Here is a 7,280-nt window from a genome sequence, read left to right as displayed (position 1 = left end):
GCTGGTCCTGCTGCTTTTTTCTGCTCTGCTCGTCGGCGACTGTGCTGGTCCTGCTGCTGTTTTCTGCACTGCTCGAAGGCGTCGGCGACTGCGCTGGTCCTGCTGCTGTTTTCTGCACTGCTCATCGGCGTCGGCGACTGTGCTGATCCTGCTGCTGTTTTCTGCTCTGCTCGTAGGCGTCGGCGACTGCGCTGGTCCTGCTGCTGTTTTCTGCACTGCTCATCGGCGTCGGCGAATGCGCTGATCCTGCTTCTGTTTTCTGCTCTGCTCGTCGGCGACTGCGCTTGACCTGCTGCTGTTTTCTGCACTGCTCATCGGCGTTGGCGACAGCGTTGATCCTGCTGCTGTTTTCTGCTCTGCTCGTTGGCGTCTTCGACTGCGCATCTCCTGCCGCTTTTTTCTGCTCTGCTCGTCGGCGTCAGCGACAACGCTGATCCTGCTGCTGTTTTCTGCTCTGCTCGTCGGCGTCTGCTCTGCTCATCGGCGTCTGCGACTGCGCTGGTCCTGCTGGTGTTTTCTGCACTGCTCATCGGCGTCGGCGACTGCGCTGATCCTGCTGCTGTTTTCTGCTCTGCTCGTAGGCGTCGGCGACTGCGCTGGTCCTATTGTTGTTTTCTGCACTGCTCATCGGCGTCGGCGACTGCGTTGATCCTGCTGCTGTTTTCTGCTCTGCTCGTAGGCGTCGGTGACTGCGCTGGTCCTGCTGCTGATTTCTGAACTGCTCATCGGCGTCAGCGACTGCGTTGATCCTGCTGCTGTTTTCTGCTCTGCTCGTTGGCGTCCGCGACTGCGCAACTTCTACTGCTTTTTTTTGCTCTACTCGTCGGCGTCAGCGACTGCGCTGATCCTGCTGCTGTTTTCTGCTCTGCTCGTCGGCGTCTGAGACTGCGCATCTCCTGCTGCTGTTTTCTGCACTGCTCATCGGCGTCGGCGACTGTGCTGATCCTGCTGCTATTTTCTGCTCTGCTCGTAGGCGTCGGCGACTGCGCTGGTCCTTCTGCTGTTTTCTGCACTGCTAATCGGCGTCGGCTACTGCGCTGATCCTGCTGCTGTTTTCTGCTCTGCTCGTCGGCGACTGCACTGGTCCTGCTGCTGTTTTCTGCACTGCTCATTGGCGTCGGCGACCGCGCATCTCCTGCTGCTGTTTTTTGCTCTGCTCGTCGGCGTCGGCGACTGCGCTGATCCTGCTTTTTTTTCTGCTCTGCTCATCGGCGTCAGCGACTGGGCTGATCCTGCTGCTGTTTTCTGCTCTGCTCATCTGCGTCAGCAAATGCGCTGATCCTGCTGCTGTTTCCTGCTCTGCTCGTCGCGGTCGGCGGCTGCGCCGGACCTGCTGTTGTTTTCTGCTCTGATCGCCGGCGTCGGCGACTACGCTGGTCCTGCTGCTGTTTTCTTCTCTGCTCGTCGGCGTCTGCTCTGCTCATCGGCGTCTGCGCTGGTCCTGCTGGTGTTTTCTGCACTGTTTATCGGCGTCTGCGACTGCGCTTGTCCTGCTGCTGATTTCTGCTCTGCTCGTCAGCGACTGCGCTGGTCCTGCTGCTGTTTTCTGCACTGCTCATCGGCGTCGGCGACTGCGCTGGTCCTGCTGTTGTTTTCGCCTCTGCTCGTCGGCGTCTGCTCTGCTCATCGGCGTCTGCGACTGCGCTGGTCCTGCTGCTGTTTTCTGCTCTGCTCGTTGGCGACTGCGCTGGTCCTGCTGCTGTTTTCTGCACTGCTCATCAGCGTCGGCGACTGCGCTGATCCTGCTGCTGTTTTCTGCTCTGCTCATTGGCGACTGCGCTGGTCCTGCTGCTGTTTTCTGCTCTGCTCGTAGGCGTTGCCGACTGCGCTGGTCCTGCTGCTGTTTTCTGCACTGCTCATCGGCGTCTGCGACTGCGTTGATCCTGCTGCTGTTTTCTGCTCTGCTCGTAGGCGTAGGCGTCGGCGACTGCGCTGGTTCTGCTGCTGTTTTCTGCACTGCTCATCGGCGTCTGCGACTGCGCTGATCCTGCTGCTGTTTTCTGCTCTGCTCGTAGGCGTCGCCAACTGCGCTGGTCCTGCTGCTGTTTTCTGCTCTGCTCGTCGGTGACTGCGTTGATCCTGCTGCTTTTTTCTGCTCTGCTCGTCGGCGACTGCGCTGGTCCTGCTGCTGTTTTCTGCACTGCTCATCGGCGTCTGTGACTGCGTTGATCCTGCTGCTGTTTTCTGCTCTGCTCGTAGGCGTCGGCAACTGCGCTGGTCCTGCTGCTGTTTTCTGCACTGCTCATCGGCGTCGGCGGCTGCGCTGGTCCTGCTGCTTTTTTCTGCTCTGCTCGTCGGCGACTGTGCTGGTCCTGCTGCTGTTTTCTGCACTGCTCGAAGGCGTCGGCGACTGCGCTGGTCCTGCTGCTGTTTTCTGCACTGCTCATCGGCGTCGGCGACTGTGCTGATCCTGCTGCTGTTTTCTGCTCTGCTCGTAGGCGTCGGCGACTGCGCTGGTCCTGCTGCTGTTTTCTGCACTGCTCATCGGCGTCGGCGACTGCGCTGATCCTGCTTCTGTTTTCTGCTCTGCTCGTCGGCGACTGCACTGTACCTGCTGCTGTTTTCTGCACTGCTCATCGGCGTTGGCGACAGCGTTGATCCTGCTGCTGTTTTCTGCTCTGCTCGTTGGCGTCTTCGACTGCGCATCTCCTGCCGCTTTTTTCTGCTCTGCTCGTCGGCGTCAGCGACTACGCTGATCCTGCTGCTGTTTTCTGCTCTGCTCGTCGGCGTCTGCTCTGCTCATCGGCGTCTGCGACTGCGCTGGTCCTGCTGCTGTTTTCTGCTCTGCGCCTTGGCAACTGCGCTGGCCCTGCTGCTGTTTTCTGCACTGTTCATTGGCGTCGGCGACTGCGCTGATCCTGCTGCTGTTTTCTGCTCTGCTCGTAGGCGTCGGCGACTGCGCTGGTCCTGCTGCTGATTTCTGCACTGCTCAGAGGCGTCGGCGACTGCGCTGGTCCTGCTGCTGATTTCTGCACTGCTCAGAGGCGGCGGCGACTGCGCTGATCCTGCTGCTGTTATCTGCTCTGCTTGTCGGCGTCGCCAACTGCGCTGGTCTTGCTGCTGTTTTCTGCTCTGCTCGTCGGTGACTGCGCTGGTCCTGCTGCTGTTTTCTGCACTGCTCATCGGCGTCGGTGACTGCGTTGATCCTGCTGCTGTTTTCTGCTCTGCTCGTTGGCGTCTGCGACTGCGCAACTCCTACTGCTTTTTTTTTTGCTCTACTCGTCGGCGTCAGCAACTGCGCTTATCCTGCTTCTGTTTTCTGCTCTGCTCGTTGGCGTCTGCGACTGCGCATCTCCTTCTGCTGTTTTTTGCTCTGCTCGTCGGCGTCGGCGACTGCGCTGATCCTGCTTTTTTTTCTGCTCTGCTCATCGGCGTCAGCGACTGGGCTGATCCTGCTGCTGTTTTCTGCTCTGCTCATCTGCGTCAGCAAATGCGCTGATCCTGCTGCTGTTTCATGCTCTGCTCGTCGCGGTCAGCGGCTGCGCTGGTCCTGCTGTTGTTTCTGCTCTGATCGCCGGCGTTGGCGACTGCGCTGGTCCTGCTGCTGTTTTCTTCTCTGCTCGTCGGCGTCTGCTCTGCTCGTCGGCGTCTGCGCTGGTCCTGCTGTTTTTTTCTGCACTGTTTATCGGCGTCTGCTACTGCGCTGGTCCTGCTGCTGTTTTCTGCTCTGCTCGTCGGCGACTGCGCTGGTCCTGCTGGTGTTTTCTGCACTGCTCATCGGCGTCGGCGACTGCGCTGGTCCTGCTGTTGTTTTCGCCTCTGCTCGTCGGCGTTTGCTCTGCTCATCGTCGTCTGCGACTGCGCTGGTCCTGCTGCTGTTTTCTGCTCTGCTCGTCGGCGACTGCGCTGGTCCTGCTGCTGTTTTCTGCACTGCTCATCAGCGTCAGCGACTGCGCTGATCCTGCTGCTGTTTTCTGCTCTGCTCGTAGGCGTCGCAGACTGCGCTGGTCCTGCTGCTGTTTGCTGCACTGCTCATCGGCGTCTGCGACTGCGTTGATCCTGCTGCTGTTTTCTGCTCTGCTCGTAGGCGTAGGCGTCGGCGACTGCACTGGTCCTGCTGCTGTTTTCTGCACTGCTCATCGGCGTTGGCGACTGCGCTGATCCTGCTGCTGTTTTTTGCTCTGCTCGTAGGCGTCGCCGACTGCGCTGGTCCTGCTGCTGTTTTCAGCTCTGCTCGTCGGCGACTGCGTTGATCCTGCTGCTGTTTTCTGCTCTGCTCGTCGGCGACTGCGCTGGTCCTGCTGCTGTTTTCTGCACTGCTCATCGGCGTCGGTGACTGCGAAGATCCTGCTGCTGTTTTCTGCTCTGCTCGTAGGCGTCTTCGACTGCGCTGGTCCAGCTGCTGTTTTCTGCACTGCTCATCGGCGTCGGCGGCTGTGCTGGTCCTGCTGCTTTTTTCTGCTCTGCTCGTCGGCGACTGCGCTGGTCCTGCTGCTGTTTTCTGCTCTGCTCGTTGGCGACTGCGCTGGTCCTGCTGTTGATTTCACCTCTGCTCGTCGACGTCTGCTCTGCTCATCGTTGTCTGCGACTGCACTGGTCCTGCTGCTGTTTTCTGCTCTGCTCGTCGGCGACTGCGCTGGTCCTGCTGCTGTTTTCTGCACTGCTCATCAGCGTCGGCGACTGCGCTGATCCTGCTGCTGTTTTCTGCTCTGCTCGTAGGCGTCGCCGATTGCGCTGGTCCTGCTGCTGTTTTCTTCACTGCTCATCAGCGTCTGCGACTGCGTTGATCCTGCTGCTGTTTTCTCCTCTGCTTGTAGGCGTAGGCGTCGGCGACTGCACTGGTCCTGCTGCTGTTTTCTGCACTGCTCATCGGCGTCGGCGACTGTGCTGATCCTGCTGCTGTTTTCTGCTCTGCTCTTAGGCGTCGCCGACTGCGCTGGTCCTGCTGCTGTTTTCTGCTCTGCTCGTCGGCGACTGCGTTGATCCTGCTGCTGTTTTCTGCTCTGCTCGTCGGTGACTGCGCTGGTCCTGCTGCTGTTTTCTGCACTGCTCATCGGCGTCGGTGACTGCGTTTATCCTGAAGCTATTTTCTGCTCTGCTCGTAGGCGTCGGCGACTGCGCTGGTCCTGCTGCTGTTTTCTGCACTGCTCATCGGCGTCGGCGGCTGCACTGGTCCTGCTGCTTTTTTCTGCTCTGCTCGTCGGCGACTGTGCTGGTCCTGCTGCTGTTTTCTGCACTGCTCGTAGGCGTTGGCGACTGCGCTGGTCCTGCTTCTGTTTTCTGCACTGCTCGTCGCGGTCGGGGGCTGCTTTGGTCCTGCTGTTGTTTTCTGCTCTGATCGCCGGCGTCGGCGACTGCGCTGGTCCTGCTGCTGTTTTTTTCTCTGCTCGTCGGCGTCTGCTCTGCTTGTCGGCGTCTGCGCTGGTCCTGCTGGTGTTTTCTGCACTGTTTATCGGCGTCTGCGACTGCTCTGGTCCTGCTGCTGTTTTCTGCTCTGCTCGTCGGCGACTGCGCTGGTCCTGCTGGTGTTTTCTGCACTGCTCATCGGCATCGGCGACTGCGCTGGTCCTGCTGTTGTTTTCGCCTCTGCTCGTCGGCGTCTGCTCTGCTCATCGTCGTCTGCGACTGCGCTGGTCCTGCTGCTGTTTTCTGCTCTTCTCGTCGGCGACTGCGCTGTTCCTGCTGCTGTTTTCTGCACTGCTCATCAGCGTCAGCGCTGATCCTGCTGCTGTTTTCTGCTCTGCTCGTAGGCGTCGCCGACTGCGCTGGTCCTGCTGCTGTTTTCTTCACTGCTCATCGGCGTCTGCGACTGCGTTGATCCTGCTGCTGTTTTCTGCTCTGCTCGTAGGCTTAGGCGTCGGCGACTGCGCTGTTCCTGCTGCTGTTTTCTGCACTGCTCATCGGTGTCGGCGACTGCGCTGATCCTGCTGCTGTTTTCTGCTCTGCTCGTAGGCGTCGCCGACTGCGCTGGTCCTGCTGCTGTTTTCTGCTATGCTCGTCGGCAACTGCGTTGATCCTGCTGCTGTTTTCTGCTCTGCTCGTCGGCGACTGCGCTGGTCCTGCTGCTGTTTTCTGCACTGCTCATCGGCGACGGCGGCTGCGCTGGTCCTGCTGCTTTTTTCTGCTCTGCTCGTCGGCGACTGTGCTGGTCCTGCTGCTTTTTTCTGCACTGCTCGTAGGCGTCGGCGACTGCGCTGGTCCTGCTGTTGTTTTCTGCACTGCTCATCGGTGTCGGCGACTGTGCTGATCCTGCTGCTGTTTTCTGCTCTGCTCGTAGGCGTCGGCGACTGCGCTGGTCCTGCTGCTGTTTTCTGCACTGCTCATCGGCGTCGGCGACTGCGCTGATCCTGCTTCTGTTTTCTGCTCTGCTCTTCGGCGACTGCGCTGGACCTGCTGCTGTTTTCTGCACTGCTCATCGGCGTTGGCGACAGCGTTGATCCTGCTGCTGTTTTCTGCTCTGCTCGTTGGCGTCTTCGACTGCGCATCTCCTGCCGCTTTTTTCTGCTCTGCTCATCGGCGTCAGTGACTGCGCTGATCCTGCTGCTGTTTTCTGCTCTGCTCGTCGGCGTCTGCGACTGAGCATCTCTTGCTGCTGTTTTTTGCTCTGCTCGTCGGCGTCGGCAACTGCGCTGATCCCGCTGCTGTTTTCTGCTCTGCTCATCGGCGTCAGCGACTGGGCTGATCCTGCTGCTGTTTTCTGCTGTGCTCGTCTGCGTCAGCGAATGTGCTGATCCTGCTGCGTTTTCCTGCTCTGCTCGTCGCCGTCGGCGACTTCACTGGTCCTGCTGTTGTTTTCTGCTGTGATCGCCGGCGTCAGCGACTGCGCTGGTCCTGCTGCTGTTTTCTTCTCTGCTCGTCGGCGTCTGCGCTGGTCCTGCTGCTGTTTTCTGCTCTGCTTGTCGGCGACTGCGCTGGTCCTGCTGTTGTTTTCGCCTCTGCTCGTCGGCGTCTGCTCTGCTCATCGGCGTCTGTGACTGCGCTGGTCCTGCTGCTGTTTTCTGCTCTGCTCATTGGCGTCTGCGACTGCGCATCTCCTGCTGCTTTTTTCTGCTCTGCTCGTCGGCGTCAGCGACTGCGCTGACCCTGCTGCTGTTTTCTGCTCTGATCGTCTGCGACTGCGCATCTCCTGCTGCTGTTTTTTGCTCTGCTCGTCGGAGTCAGCGACTGCGCTTATCCTGGCACTGTTTTTTGCTCTGCTCGTCGGCGACAGCGCTTGTCCTACTGCTGTTTTCTGCTCTGCTCATCGGCCTCGGCTACTGCGCTGGTCCTGCTGCTGTTTTCTGCACTGCTCATCGGCGTCGGTGACTGCGTTGATCCTGCTGCTGTTTTCTGCTCTGCTC

Source organism: Nothobranchius furzeri, chromosome 8, assembly GCF_043380555.1.
Source record: "Nothobranchius furzeri strain GRZ-AD chromosome 8, NfurGRZ-RIMD1, whole genome shotgun sequence".
Lineage (NCBI taxonomy): Eukaryota > Metazoa > Chordata > Actinopteri > Cyprinodontiformes > Nothobranchiidae > Nothobranchius > Nothobranchius furzeri.
This window is presented reverse-complemented; position numbering follows the sequence as displayed.